Below are 16,076 nucleotides of genomic sequence, written 5' to 3'. Positions count from 1 at the left end.
CCTGCACCACCGCGGCAGGGCTTTAACCAGGGTACAATGAGGGAATATTATTGCAGATCTTCGGTGCGCAATTACGTGACACATTGATGAGGTTTTTTTTTGTTTAGTTTTTTCTTGAGAGATGGGCGCTGTTTAGCCAAAGGGGTTAAAAAAAAAAGCCATGATGCGGGGAAATCTAGAGTGAGCGTCGATTCTGTGCGTTCGCGATCTTTGTTTTCGTTCTTTTTTCGATGGCTTGCGCAATGGCTGGTATTCGAAGTGACGCAGTGCCTCGGATCGAGTAAGTCTGCTTCTTTGCAGCGCGATGCAGCGATTGTGCGTTTGCTTTCCTCGTTGTAATGGAAATGTGAGAGTACAGACCGTATGCGGGCCGCAAATGTAGTTAGTACCTGCGCGTAAGTTATTTGCACGCGCGCGCGCCCACACACATGCACTTTCGTAGTGGTGGAAAATAAATAACTGTTTAGACTGAAAGCATGTTCTAAGGGCGCGTAAACGCTGACGTTTGGAATTAAGCTCTGAAATTATTACAATTCGTTTATAAACGGACAATTTTTTTGTCACTATAGTTGTTTCACACTAACGGGCGAAACTTAACGTATACAAGAGCGGCATATTGAACCAATTCTAAAGTTTCGCCCATATAGCTTCTGAGCGATGAGCTACGTGGATCCGAGAGTCCAGGGCGTGCGTCTCAGCATCGCGGGATGTAACCTGTAAACACCCACAGCGCGCATTCTCCACTGTAAAGTCGGCGGCGTGGTGCGTTTACCTTCCATTTGTGATGTTTTTGTATTTAATTAATTGTGCGAGCGAGCTCGATAAAAGGACTCAGTGCGTCCTCAACAAGAGCGGACGCTTTACTAAGAAATGCGCGATGAAGAAAGAGCGAAATTGTAACCAGTTAAATTTTCAAAATATAACCTTATACGTTTTTATCTATAATTCGTGCAAATTGATCGTATCAATTTTCCGTTTCCATTTCTTTTTTAACAGATGTTATTCATAATAAAAAATGTAATTCAAATATGAGTTGCAATGAATAGCATGCACTCGGTCAGTTATTTTGGACTATATACTTTCGATCTGAACATTTTTTCTGACATGCCAAATTGCTTCAATATATTTTAATAGCTGTGTATGAGTGGTATAACCAGAAATAATTTTCGAGGGCGTTATACGGCATCGATCCAAAAAATTGCAAAAAAGGCCGAAAGAAGGAGTTCAAAAACTTTCGGAAGGGTTTCTGACATCGAAACAGAGCCCTGGCTACGCCCCTGCTGTATATTGATAGGAGTATATACAGAGAAGTATATTCACCTAACAACTTGCTATGTACAAACTTTATATGAACTGATTTAAATACACAAAAGTAACCGTGTATGAACTTCGTATTTACGCATGTTCATACAGATTAAAAGTACGTACAATATTGATAGCGTCAATAAGGTGTTAATACAGATTCTAAAGACTGTTCACGACCATTTTTGTAAGGGCTGTGCCCTAACGCGCTGCGCACATAAACAGTCAGATCTTTAGCGCTAGCTCCGCTTTCGCGCAGGCCAAGTAGCGACCATACCTCACTGATAGAAAAGAAAAAAAGAAACAAGCGTTCATGCTGCTCTGTGTTTTGCCGAGGGGAGCTCCAAACCGTCACTGGTTTGAAACCGCGCTGTGGCTAGCCTGCCCGCCCCTCCTACCCGCGCGGTTAAAAAACATTGACTGTGGTTTAGCTTCGGTTAAACCTACTGTGAAGCACGGTGCAAGATATATTCTTGCACCGTGCTGTGAAGCGATAGCTGAGCGGCCATATCTGTGTTCGTCGCTCACTCCTGGCAGCATCGTCGCCGCGGCGTTTTGCAAGACGCTCCTCGCGCTCCGGGGTTACCGTCGCTTTTTTTTTATTTTAGCCCCTTAATTCTCTTCTCCTCCTCGAACTTTTTGCTCGCAACGCAATGTGTTCCGGATCGTCAGGTGCAGCCAACCGACGATCATCACGAGCGCGGCTGCTCAGTTACTCTTCCTCCGAGTCCATGGCACGGCTGCAGACGAAACGTAGCACCGAGCATCACGAAGCTGCTCTTCAGGTAATGTTTCGAGAAGCTTTGCGCTCTTTAACCGGCCTCCCCGCCACACCCCTCTAAGGCCCTCGAAGCATCCACTCCATTACATCACTCTCAGGTATTCTCCGCGTAGGCACGCCAACGACGTAACTATCTCGCTAAACAAGGCATTGTACTCGAACAATGGGATCGTCGTGTTCTTGTTGGCACCGATTTCACAGGGACGCCTCTACCCCAAGGCAACACCCGTACTATAGTTCCCCCAAAATAAAACAGAACACACGAATGAACAAAACTTCGTTTCGCGGCGCGCCCTGTAAGCGGGTGCGTATGTGTATAGCTTGGATGCGTGTGGGTCACCCGGACGTTCAGCTTCACAACTTTAGTGTTCGCCTCATCAGCAGCCCGGGTGATTAAGACGAAAGCTATTAATGGTTCATGCTGTCGTGGACAAAGTGTGTTCCACTTTTTCGGCGTTCTGATTGGCCGAGGCGGGATGCGTTCCTGCCATCTGCAATGCCACACTTGAACGTGCGCCAAGGAACGCCACGCCCCAGGAGGGATGGTGTACTGTCCAAATGCACGCTTGCCGGAAGAAGTGTGATAGAAACTGCACCTTTCCTTTCCTGTAAACCAATATAATTATATTATATGTAGCACTGCAACGAATGCCGACAAGAGGCTAACGACGGGAGGCAAATGATAGGAGATTAATGGTAGGCTTTCGCCGTTCTTCTCTTAAGAGACATCAAAGAGACCATCTAATTTTTTCCCAAAGCCCGTGCTCCGCATTATTTTGTGGGCCCTAGTACATGCGTTCACCTCACTGCCGAGCAGTTGCATGTGATTTCCCTATACAACTCCGCATTTCAGTACAACGAGTAACGTCAGCTGAATCTGATGACACAATGGACGTTTATGTAGAGGCATCCCTAAAAGACAACGTGCTAGAACAGCCCGGGTTTGGCCAGAGTACTCGTATTTCAACGGTTCTCGCACTTATCTATCCACTGCGGCCGATTGTGCACATAACATATCTTCCGTTTCGTGCACGATCGGCCGCAGCGGCCAGGCGTTTGATGTTGACCTTGACCCTTGGTGGGAACATAGCTTCCCAAGGTGGCCGTGGCTTAAGCTCGTACTTGACCTCGAAGCTGTTTGAAGGTCATCGAAAGCCCACGGTGATCTTGGCTTTACCTCGCGTAGGAAAGGCTTGAAAATAAAAAAACATGCGTGCTGCTGCGTGCTTTTCTGACGGGCTGGCTAGACGCTTTCCCTCCTCCAGCTCGAAGCCGCTCTCCGACGGCCAAGAGCCTCCTTTAATGCTTTCCGCGCATTGAACTTCAGACACCTTGCAACTAGAGTTACTGCATAGGCTTTGCCAGAGTTGCGCGAAGGTACCGCATAAGCAACAAAGTTATGCAACGAAGCCGTACGTCTTACTTGCAGGAGCCGACCAGCCAGACTCGAAATCAATCGAAAAGGAATTACTTTGGCTGTCCTCTATTGCATCCATGACGCGTGGAAAACTGGCGACCGCGTAGAAATCTCGTACATCTCGCAGCTCGTTCTGCGACGGCCAACTGGAAAAAAAAAAGGCGTAGTGATGTTTAGTTCCCCGGCGATGTCATGCGCAGGCTTGCACACCATCGCGCGCGCACATGTGAAAAACACGTCGGCCGAACTAAGTCGCGAAATGCGCACGGTGAGTGATGCCTTTGCGTTACTCTGCGCGTCCAGTATATAGGTTCAAAAAGCAGGTACTACATACACGCTTGAGAGATCCTACGTACAGCACGCATGCTCAGCTGCTCCAACCGCGCGGCTGGTTAGGCCGCGTAAGCTAACGCGCCGAGTCAAGATAAGCAAGCGGCAATGAAACAAGCGAGGGAAGCAGATAAGAGGCTTATCGGATCCAGTCTTTGCTGCGATGGATGAGGGCAAGAGCAACTCGACGTACTGTGCGGCTTGCTGTCGATTCGTGGGCCCCGATAATTTCTCCGGCAGTAATCAAGAAACATCCGGAGGCAAAAACTTTGAGCGCCGGCATCACCTCAGCTCGGCGCTTAAAGCACCGCTCCGGCGCGTCGGGCGCTCGATTTCGCGGCGAAGCAGGTCGGCAATAAAGACTATGCCGCCCCGCCCGAAGCGTAGACGTCGCTGCAGCTGCTCCTCGCTAACGCATCGAGAGGATTCGCCCTGTCACGGAACACACGTTCGCGGCGCAACAAGAGTTGGCGGGCATCTCGAGGCAGACCAAGCGCAGGGAAGCCATGTTGGACTGACTTTAAGATTGGGATAAGACTGCTCGAGGCAGCCTAGGTTCCAGTCTTATTCCAGTCTTAAGTTTCTGTCTTATTCCAGTCTAGTTTGTTTCAGACCCGGTTCCATCAATGAGAGTGGGGAGCTGGCAGTAACTGAACCGCCTCTCGAGTCAAAAGCAGAAGCTTGTGTAGAGCGTGGCGGAGGGAAATGACAGAATTGCGGTGTCCGAAATCGGCTGTGTTAGAGCAGGGCACACATAAAAGCTAATTGCCGATCAGGGAAACTGCGCAGCCCGCAGGTTGTGATCAGCCAGGGCAGACCCACGGTCAGTGCGCGTCCGCTGCAGACAGCCACACTTGCGAAGGCGACAGCGAGCGACCAGAGCAGAGTCAGCATCGTTCGTACCAATTGACACCACTCCAGGTTGTATCCACGAGAGCAACAACCCCAGCGCGAACGCGGACGTGCCGCACATGGTTCTCACGTAATCCGAAGCGCCCCAGATGTCGAAAGAGCTTGATCGTGCGCCGGTTAGAGCTGAGCGAGGCGACTCACCGGAGGACCAGGGTAAACTGAGTGGCGAGCCGCCAGAGCAAATGCCTAGCTTGGGGGCTGGCCTGAGCGGTTGTTGTTCGAACTTGACTGAAAGTGAGTCACGCGCTGCAGACGCGGCACCGCATATTGACCACTCAGGCGACGCCGGTGCCCTACTAGCTCCGGTTACCGCTAGCTTGCCAGAGATCGCGCCGAAAGAAAGTAGAAAAGGAGTATTCAAGTGCTGCCGCCGAAAAAAGTGGAAAGGCAGGCGCGAGAAAGAATGCTGCTATCATTAGGGGAGGAAGATGAAATTATCGCGGAAGAAAAAACGACTCTTCAACAGCACAAATGCGACCGTGCAAAGAAAATGTGTGACTGACATGACTTAGTGAAGTTTGTGGTGTGTTTGCTGGCTGACCAGTTGAGTTTTCCGGGTAGTTGTGACGTTGCGGGTGCGACTAAAAACTCTCCCGAAAACATTTTGCAGAGTGCTTTGGGAACCAGAACATGCGAAGGAAGCCTGGCCGACTAAGCTCAACAGAAGCAGACTGGGACGGCCCCGAGAAGCAGCATCATCGCAACAATCCCTCCGGACAGCGGATGCAGTCCCCTGCCCTTCGGGAACTCCCTCCCCCGGCGGGGCAGTCTGTTACCATTCGCCATCGATATGTGCAACAACCGACGCGGCCACAGCGCAGCATCAGGCAAAGCAGCGAGCATTTATTTGAAATACCCTAAAGGCCCAATAGGGCCTTACATAGGGGGGATGTGGAAGCAAATCAGGGTAGAACAAAAACAGGATAACAGATGATGTTATGGTGGCATGTGAGGGAAGTGTATAACTAGTCATAGTAATCTTTATACAAAACTAAGAAAAAATAGTCGGGCAAGCAACATTTCAACATAATCAAAGAACTGTAAAAAGAGAAAAATGTGCAGCGATTTCAGCAAAAGGGAAAAGCATGCACATCGCGCATGACAGACACTACATAGCTGACCATGAATACAGAAACTAAAACCAGAAAAAAGATGATGAAAGAAACATTTGAGATCTCACTGACTCAGAAACACAGACGACATCGAAAGAATCAAGGAAAGGGAACTCTACACAGGTAACGACCAAACCGCACAAATTGACTACGATGCGTCTCAAGAAGCTAGCAATGCTCCTTAAAACTGATAAATCCGTCAAAACAGCGATATTTGACGGCAACTGACTCCATTCATTTATTGCCATTTCAGCGCCGTGCAATCGGCCGCCCAACGCTTCCTCCCGCGGGCATGCTCCGGCACGTCAGAAACAAAAGTGCCGTAATGTGTGTGCGTGTGTGTGCAACCGCCGACCAGCCCGGCGCTCAAGCGAGAGAGCGTTGCCCTCACCCATCTGCAAGAGGTGGAGATTTCTGTCAGGACACCGAGACTGAGTCACCACAGCTTGCTCGGACATGAATTTCCCCCTTTCCCTCTGAACTGACGGATTCTGCTATGAGAGACACACTTCAAAGAGACTACTACAGAGTGACTTCAGAGACGTTGTAGCGGCGACACGTGTCAGTTTTCTCTCCGGGCCTGCTTCTCTGCCCGTTCCTACGTGATGTTGAATTCAACGTTTGTTTTGTTAGTTGATGCCTCGTCTTTGCCGGGACCACTGATGCCGTGCGCCGAGCCACGGAGCCGCAGGACAACGCTACCGATGGGGACATGACTCACATGTAACACCGTGTGTAGTACGTAAGCATACCAAGGAACGAACGCAGCTCGCTCACGTTACTTGGGCGCGAGGCTTGCATAGTGGCGTCTACGTTCTGTTCGATAGGGTATAGGCCTTGCCGATCGATACGATGCCCAACTTAAGTCACTGAAGGCTGCCGGAACTTGCATTTGTCGGCCCTAAGCTTGACACCATGCTCCCGGAATCGTTCCAAAATTTTCTTGAGCCACGTTCCGTTGTCCCCTTTGCCTTCTGACAGTAACACGTCGTCAATGTAGGCTTGGACGCCTGGTAGCCCTCTGAGTACAGCATCCATCTTCCTTTGAAATATTGCTGGTGGAGAAGCTATAACAAACGGAAGTCTGTTGTAACGAAAAAGTCTGTGATGCGTGTTAATGACACGAAGTCAGCGTGACGCTTCTTCAAGAGGCACTTGATTGTACCCGTCCTTCAAATCCAATATGCTGAAGTATTTACCTCCATTTAAGTTCGCGAATATGTCCTCAACCACTGGAAGTGGGTAATGCTCTATATCAAGCCGAGTTAAGCGTGACTTTAAAGTCTCCGCATATTCTTACGGTGCCATCCTTTTTTCAGGAGAACTACGATGGGCGTAGCCCATTCTGAATATTGCACAGGTGAAAGACCCCAAGGGCTGATAACCGATCAATGCCACGAGAGAGCTTATCACGGAGGGCGTAAGTAAGTGATCTGGCTTTACAGAATTTCGGCGTCGCCGTCTCCTTGAGCTTTAGGCTGGCTGGCGGTCCCTTGATGAACCCCTGGTCCGTCGAAAAGACATCTTTATGCTCAGCAAGCAGTCTGTTCACCATGTGGTCGCTTGGCGCGTTTCTTGTCGAATTCGGCGCAGTGAGTTCCGTCATTGGAACGCCCGTCTTGCCAAGTGCCGCAATCAGATCGCCGCACAGGTTCGGTCCTGAGCCATAGAGAAAGGGATTGGATAAAGAGCGGACACTTCCATAGGGCCCAGCGGCCCCATTGACTGTAGCGCACCAAGCAGCTGGGGCTCAACGCACATCCGCTTTCGTTAAAGACGCGCAGTTTTATTGCTGAAATGCGCTGCGCCATGGCGCGCACTTTGAATGCTAGCAAGCGCTTGCTACACTGCCGCACCCTGTTGGCACATTATTTGTGTTCTGTACGGCGTGGTATTATTTTTCTATTTATTCTCAGTAATGAAGTATAAGAATAGGTCAATTACTGCTGACTGGCCATCAACGCAGCTGCGTCAAATCTTTTGCCAAACAGAGTATTGCAGGAGAGATGCCAGGGGCTCTGTGAAGTAAACATTTATTTTGCTTCATACAAAAAGAAAACAGGTAAATTTCGGTCAGTTTGGTGCACGAAAGCAACCAGGAAGACAGACATAGCGTAGGGTACGTCAGCCCCTGTTTACATTAAAAAAAGCGAAAACAAAATTGCACAAGGCAAGAGGCAATACATAGGGAGACCAATTTAGCATTACATGCAGATATACAAAGTATGAAAAATGATACACAAGAAAATAGACATACACTATACACAAAATACATTCGCGGTTCCCTCAAAATGCCCTGTATTTTATTTTAACTACAGATTTAAAGCCAATATACTTGTAGTCGTCTTGGGTAATATGCCACAGACACATTCCGTGCAGCTTAAATGCGCACCCTTCCCCATACCATCATGAGTTTTTGGATACAGCCTTGGCCGCGAAATTTCAGCAGACAGTCACGTCTTTCATTCTCAGCATTACCTTTTCCTGAAAGTTTGACGGGTTTCTAAATACAAATATTCTGTAAGCCCGAAAAAAGCTGAAAAACATTGACTCATGTTACAAAACGCCTTGTATTCATTTTACAATGACAGTGTAACTTGCACTCGTTAAATTCATAGCCAGAATGCACAACAGTGTCTGTATAAGAATGATTCCTCTAGTATGCGCGTCGTTATAGTCTGGGTCTGTTTGGGACGCTAAATAGAAACCAGTCAAGCTTAGCTTGCAGTGTTCTCAGATGGTCAATTTGTTGGAATGTCAAAATATGTACTGATATTAATATTTCAGGAAACATTTGGGACATTTATTTCATGCCTAATAACACATTTTTCATGTTGAATAACAATTATATCGTTGTAGAAATACCTGATGTGCACATTAAGCCACGTGAAATGGCAAGCCGAAAGTGAAAGCTCGAACTCACTCGTGGAATGCGGGATATTGATCCGGACCTCTTGCACGCATGCTGCAATTGTTCCACCAGAGCACGCAGCAGACTGCCGAATCCTGGCATCAGCTGGAAAATTTACAGTAGAAATATATGTCATCGTTACACACCGTTTACCGAAACTGTGTGAACAGATTAAACGCGAGAAATCTGCAAATGAATAAAGTTACGAACATGGTCAATGATTTATCGAACCTCGCGTGCGTACCCAAGTAAAATATACAAATCAAGCTACACGGCGAAGATCCCTACCAGTTTTTTCTGAGCATTGCTCCATTTTCCGATGTTATAACATCGGAAACCGAAGACTATATATAGTTTTTGGGTTTAAAATCTGCATTGACAACCAACTACCGCATTTCATTCGATAAAAATATCTGATCAGCGGGCAGCAACAAAATAGGGGCTACCAGCCAGACGTCCACAGTGTGAGTTAGGAGCAGTGAAAATAAATGCGTGGCCGGAATGCATGTTTTCAGAAACGGATGGGGACGGAATTATCGGCACGCCACTTTTTTGCGCAACCCTTTTTTTTACTGCAGTCTTAAAATAATGGTCCCGTGCATACCTCGCGAGAACGGTCGTGTTTAATACGTTAGCCTACTCTCAATTTTCAGATTTCACCCGGTGTTGTGACCGGGGTTCCAGCCGAAGTATGCGCAGACTCCAGCAGCTGAAAATGGAGGCGTATTGTACCTAGCAAACGCCGGCGAGCGACCGCCGCCAAAAGCAGCGAAGCAGCGGCGGCAGCAGCGGAGTGACGCTTGTTTACGGCTGCGGCGGACAACCCTTCCCCCCCTTTGGGATGGAGACGGGCTACCTATCGGGCGTTAACCCCCTTGGCACCCACGGCGGCAACAACGAGAAACCTGGACGCCGGCAAGCGACCCCCGTCAAGGGCAGCGAGGCGGTGGCGACGGCGGTGGAGTGCCCTTTGCTTCCGGCTGCGGCAACCAACCCTTCCCGCCTCCCCTCCTTCAGGATAAAGACGAGTTGCCTTTCGGGCCTTAATCCCCTTTGCGCTACGGCGGCGACAACAGGGAACATATCCTTGTGCTGAATGGGCAAAAAGCGCGTCGTCGAGCAGCATTGACCCCGCTCGCCGAATTCTCGAGGCAAGCGGGTGACCTCCTTGGAATTACGCGGGGGAAATGACCGCTGCGAGCGGGCGACTTTGCGGGATTTTTTGGCTTGGTGCAGAATATCCACCCCCAGCACAAGATAGTCATCGACATCGGAGAAGTTTGCCCTCGCCACCGAAAGATGTGAGAGGAGTTTCGAGCACCACCCTCGGCAGTGGACGACACCTCCAGTGATCTCTTGTGCCCCAGTGATTGGACTGCACCGATTAAACTTTGTTTCCCCAGCTAGGGAAGTGGGGACAACCGACTGTATTTAAGCGGTGAAAATTGTCTCCACAGAGAGCTCCGTTTTCCTCTCTTGACCTGCAAATATCCCATCAGCTTGATGTTAAAGCTGGTTCACACTGGCGACTCGCGGAGGTCGCGCGGTTCGATTCTTCACGGAGGGGGTGACCAGCAACAAGCGCCGATCGACAAGGAGTGTTCACACTGGCGTGCGATTCGCTTCACGACAACCCTGCCTCCGAACGAGGTTTGAACGAAGAGCCCACTTTCGCGCCTTTACGGCCTCTGCTACCGCGCTCGGGGTAGATCAATTCGGACTCATTTCGGGTATGAATATATGAAATTATCAGCGAGGAAGAACATCTTATGGTTATGCCCATGTTTATAGCTGTTGCGACAACCAAAGCGCTATAGTTCTACGAAGTCGGAAGCGGCGGTGGTGTGTGCGCTGTTGTTTGCGATCTCGCGAAATAGCAGGTCACGAAATCGCCTCCTGCCTGAGCATCGAACACGTGACCAAGGATACGAGTACAAACGTGAATTAGTACGCTTCACTCTCGCAGTGCTAACCGCGGGCGCAGTAAGCCGATCGTGCAAACGCGCGCATGCACTCCTAAATTTTCCCGTCTTGGAAGGAGGCAGAAGCGCTGCGGATTGGCTAAGTAGTTTTGCGACTTCAACTCGCGTCGCAAGAAATCGGTCAGCGAGCGACTCCCTCAAACGGGTCGCTGGCGGCTCGGTCGGGTCGTCCCTCCGTGACTAATCGCCCCCTCCGTGACGAATCGTGTCGCGCGATCTCCGCGAGTCGCCAGTGTGAACCAGCGATTTGTCACGGAGGGGGCGACCGAAACAAGTCGCCAGAGGCAGGTTTGAGGGAGTCGCTCGCTGACCGATTTCTTGCAACTCGACTTCAAGTCGCGGAGCTCCTCAGCCAATGCGCAGCGCTGTATGACATGACGTTTCCGACTTCCTTCGTTCTTCTATCTTTCTTCCGCCTTCTTTCTTCGGCGAAAGAAAAACAGGCGCACGTGTTCGCGTGTGTACGGTGCGTGCTACTACGGTAGTGCTACGGACGAATTCGTGTTTGCAAAGGAAGCTGTGATGGAATTTTCGCCAGAGGCTCTGATAAATGCCGTGAAACGTTATCCGTTCCTCTATCAGAAGCAACACCCGGACCATAAATGCCGGCAGAAGAAACAAGACGCATGGAACGCAATCGGCAATCTATTCAACATGGCAGGTATGGCGCTGTGTGGCGCTGTGTCAAGTGCACATAAACACGCTTTGTGATAGCTAGGCAATAAATGTAAGCGAAGTCCGCAGATTGACATAATTATAGTTTAGTGCGATTATGTTACGTGCCCTGAGGATGCATTTATTTATCCTTGACAGTAGTAGTGCATGTGCGACTCGTTGAAACTATATCGTGGCTATGGCATTGTACTCACAGGAGAAAAAAAATTGCTGGCTTGCTTTTAAGAGGCGTAGAAAATGCAATACAGGGCAACAGCGCCGCGCTCGTGTAGACGCATTTTGTTGCTAGCTGAAATCCTCCGTATTGTTACACATCGCTACGGCGTGTCTTGTTTATTTCTCAACTCCTACTTTGACGAGGAAAATGAATTGAATGGTGCATATGCGCAAACAAAATCGTAAATGGTCGCTTAAAAGGTCTGTTAGCCATGTTCCTTATCTGCTGTTTTTGCTTCAAGTTGTGGCGCCCTGCGCCACATATCTGTAGGGCCCGTGGCGCGTCGCGCATTCGAAGGCCGCGCCACTTCGCAATGCTCCCTGCGCGCTGCCTGTTTCCCTCTCCCCGCTCGTTCGGGGATAACCGGTCCCGCGCGAGGGGGCTATAAAAGAAGACACGCGCCGCCATCTCGCCTCTCTTCGCTCCTCTCTAACGTTCCTGCTTCTTCGCTCCTGGCACGGAAGATGACCCGCAGGCTGCAGCCCCCCGGACGACGACCCCGCACCGCCTTGGACGACCCCCTGTGAGATTAAAGATGTTTGTTATACCGCCAGCTGTGTATTTGTCCTGCGTATCCCTCGGGCAGAGGAATCGCCCACAACTGGTACCCAACTGGGGCTGAATTAGCACCCATGTGGACGATTTCTCTGCCGACGTGGCAGCGCACGGCAACACGACGGGCCGGTCCTTTGTATGATAGGCGCGACGCCATTCTGAGTTTAGGGCTATCGTGTGTGCAGATGACGCGTAGTGTAGTATAGTAGTGTTTGTACACTGTTTTAATTTTGTTCTGGGTTAGTTATGTGTTTTTTAGTGTCGGGTGGTTCGTGTTATTTTTTTGCATGTTAGTTTTATGAAGGGTTGTCGCCGCGATTAGCCTTTGTGACTAGCCTCTTGATGCGGGATAGGTGGTAGTCGTGCACGTGCAGTTGTTCTGCGGCTCCCGGCCAGGCTTAATTGTTGAGTGCAATGCCTCCGAGAAAAGACGTGCCAGATAGGGCCGCCGCTTCGGACGCCAGTGCGTCCGGAAGTGAGGTAAGGGACGCGGTAGAGCCTGCGCAGGTTACCGATGCGGCCGCCCTGATGAGGCAGATGAACGAAATATTGTCACGTAGGGGTGACAAGGTCGACGACACAAATGAAGGGTCGATGATTGCACCGAAGAAACTCTTTATTGGGTTGACTTGCGCCCCCAAAAGAACTAAGCAACTCGGCGGTGGCGATAGCAACAAACGTGCTCGTCGGTTGTCGAACAAAGAATGCCCGTCACACTCGGCAACGCTCAATTTAAAGGCTGCACAGAACTATCTAGATAACGTCGCAAACAGCTACTAGCACGGGCTGGAACAATGTGCAAAGACACCCGAGTGGCCGGAACCTTCGAGACAAATCTCGGTGCATCTTGCGCTACAACGAAACTGATAAAGATGTGACTCGCGACATCGAGCATTAACAAAGATTACGCAACTGATACGCGGTCCAGAATCAGAATGATAAGCCTGTATGCCGGCGGCTGTTAAAAAAACAACCAACACAGTTTTGAAGGTTTCGCGGCATTACGCCCCCCTTTAAAAAGCATCGCCTCGATGTTCCAAAACAAAGAAACTTAAACATAAACACTGCAAAGTTCAAACACCACAGATTCTTTAACGCGCGTAATATGGCTTCAGTCGTACAACATGTACAATTTATGGGCGTGCGCGTCGCCATTGTGATGCTGACGTTTCGTCGGGAATGACTTCATAGTCCAGTGGTCCGACGCGGCGAAGGATTTTGTACGGCCCAAAGTATCGACGCAACAACTTTTCACTTAATCCGCGATGGCGAATTGGTGTCCAAATCCACACTTGGTCTCCTGGATTGTACTCTGCGTGGCGTCGTCTTAAATTGTTTCGTCGGCTGTCGGTGCTCTGTTGGTCTTTAATAAGCAGCCTTGCGAGTCGTCGGGCTTCCTCTGCACGCTGCAGGCAGGCGGCGATGTCAAGGTTGTCTTCGCTGGTTACGTGCGGCAGCATTGCGTCGAGCGTCGTCGTGGGCTCCCTGCCGTACACAAGCTTAAACGGGGTCGCTCTGGTCGTCTCCTGGACTGCCGTGTTATACGCGAAGATCACGTACGGCAAGATGGCGTCCCAGGTCTTGTGTTCAGCGTCGGCGTACATAGCGATCATGTCCGCGATCGTTTTGTTCAGGCGCTACGTAAGGCCATTGGTCTGGGGATGGTACGCAGTTGTTCGTCGATGGCTTGTGTGACTGTATTCCAGGATGGCTTGCGTCAACTCTGCCGTAAGCGCCGTTCCCCTGTCCATGATGAGCCCTTGGGGCGCCGTGTCGCAAGAGAATTTGTTCGACAAAAAATTTGGCGACTTCTGCCGCGGTACCATTTGGTAGTGCTCTTGCTTCGGCGTAACGGGTAGGGTAGTCAGTGGCCACGATGATCCACTTGTTACCTATTGACGAAGATGGAAAGGGGCCGAGGAGATCCATCCCAATTAGTTGAAAGGGCAGGATTGGGCCGGAATCGGGTTTAGTAAGCTTGCTGGTCTGATCGGCGGCGTCTTGCGTCGTTGGCACTCACGACACGTCTTCACGTAGTGGGCAACTTCGGCAGGCAGTCGCGGCCAGTAATACTTCTCCTGGATTCGATGCAACGTGCGCGCAAATCCGAGGTGGCCTGCTGTGGGCTCATCGGGCAACGCCTGCAGAATTTTTTGCCGAAGGGTTTTAGGCACTACGAGAAGCTGCGCGATCTTGTTGGGTGCGAAGTTCTTCACGAGGAGGCCATTGCTTAACGTGAAGGATAAATGTCGCCTGAACACACCAGGAGGGGAAGCGGTCTTTCCTTCCAAGTAATCGGCTAGCGCTTTCAGCTCAGGGTCTGATCGCTGTTGTTCTGCGAAACTGCTGGCGCTTACCAGTCCCAAAAAGGCGTCGTCGTCATCGTCCTCCGGGGGAGCATCGACGGGAGCTCGGGATAAGCAGTCTACGTCGGAATAACCAGTGCGTCAGAATACTTCCGGCCCGACTTATAGAGTACAGTCGTGCCAAATTCTTGAAGTCGTAGGCTCCATCTGACTAGGCGGCCGGAAGGATCTTTCAAATTAGCCAGCCAGCAGAGCGCGTGATGGTCGCTTACCACCTTGAATGGTCGGCCGTATAGGTATGGACGAAACTTAGAAGTGGCCCAGATGATCGCAAGGCACTCCTTCTCGGTCGTCGAGTAATTGACTTCGGCTTTTGCGAGGGACCTGCTAGCGTAGGCGATTACTTTCTCCTGTCCGCCACTCTTCTGGACGAGAATGGCTCCTAGGCCCACACTGCTCGCGTCGGTATGAATTTCGGTTTCGTCGTTTTCATGAAAGTGGCGAAGTACAGGAGGGCATTGCAGGCGGCGCTTAAGTTCGTCGAAGGCTTGTCCTTGCGGCGCTTCCCATTTAAAAGGTACGTCAGCCTTTGTAAGCTGTTTCAACGGTTCGGCGACCCGCGAAAAGTTTCTGACAAATCGTCGATAATAAGCGCACAGCCCTAGGAATCGGCGCACAGCTTTCTTGTCGGCAGGCGGTGGGAATTGTGCGATTGCAGCTGTTTTCTCCGGGTCTGGGCGAATACCGTCCTTGCTAACGATGTCACCTAGGAACCGGAGTTCTTCGTACGCGAAGTGACTCTTCTTTTAGCGTTAGTCGCGATGACTTGATGGCTTCCAGCACTGTCTGTAGTCGTTTTAGGTGGTCTTCAAAGTTTGACGAGAAAACAATGTCGTCCAAATATACTTAACAAATTTGCCACTTCAAGCCTGCCAGGACTGTGTCCATTACTCGTTGAAGCGTGGCTGGTGCGGAGCAGAGGCCAAATGGCATTACCTTGAACTCATAAATGCCGTCCGGTGTGATGAATGCGGTCTTCTCGCGATCTCTTTCGTCGACCTCAATTTGCCAATATCCGCTCTTCAGGCCCATCGATGAGAAGTACCTTGCATTGCAGAGCCGGTCCAGAGTGTCGTCGATGCGGGTAAGCGGGTAGACATCCTTCTTCGTTATGCTATTCAAGCGGCGGTAATCAACGCAGAAGCGAAGTGTGCTGTCTTTCTTCTTGACCAAAACGACTGGTGCCGCCCAGGGGCTGTTCGATGGCTGGATTACGTCATCACGCAGCATTTCCTCAACTTGATCGCGAATGGCCTGCCGTTCTCGCGGCGATACACGACCGACCTCTGCGCCAAAGGGGCGGCTTTCGGAAGCAGGATGATAGCGACGAGGGCTTGGGAGGTCGCGTCGGGGTGCAGGACGACATAATGCAGCTGCATAGTCCATCGCTGCTGATTCATGCTCTGGAGCCGTCGGAGTCCACGCTTTAGGAATGCCCAGCGCCTGCTGAACTTCTTCACGGACGACGTCCGCGACCGTCGCCACCTATGGTTCTTGCGATGATGGCAGCATTCGG

Source organism: Amblyomma maculatum, chromosome 1 (assembly GCF_055883805.1).
Source record: "Amblyomma maculatum isolate TAMU_Amacu chromosome 1, ASM5588380v1, whole genome shotgun sequence".
Lineage (NCBI taxonomy): Eukaryota > Metazoa > Arthropoda > Arachnida > Ixodida > Ixodidae > Amblyomma > Amblyomma maculatum.
The sequence above is the reverse complement of the archived record's forward strand: the minus strand, read 5'-3'. Positions refer to the sequence as shown.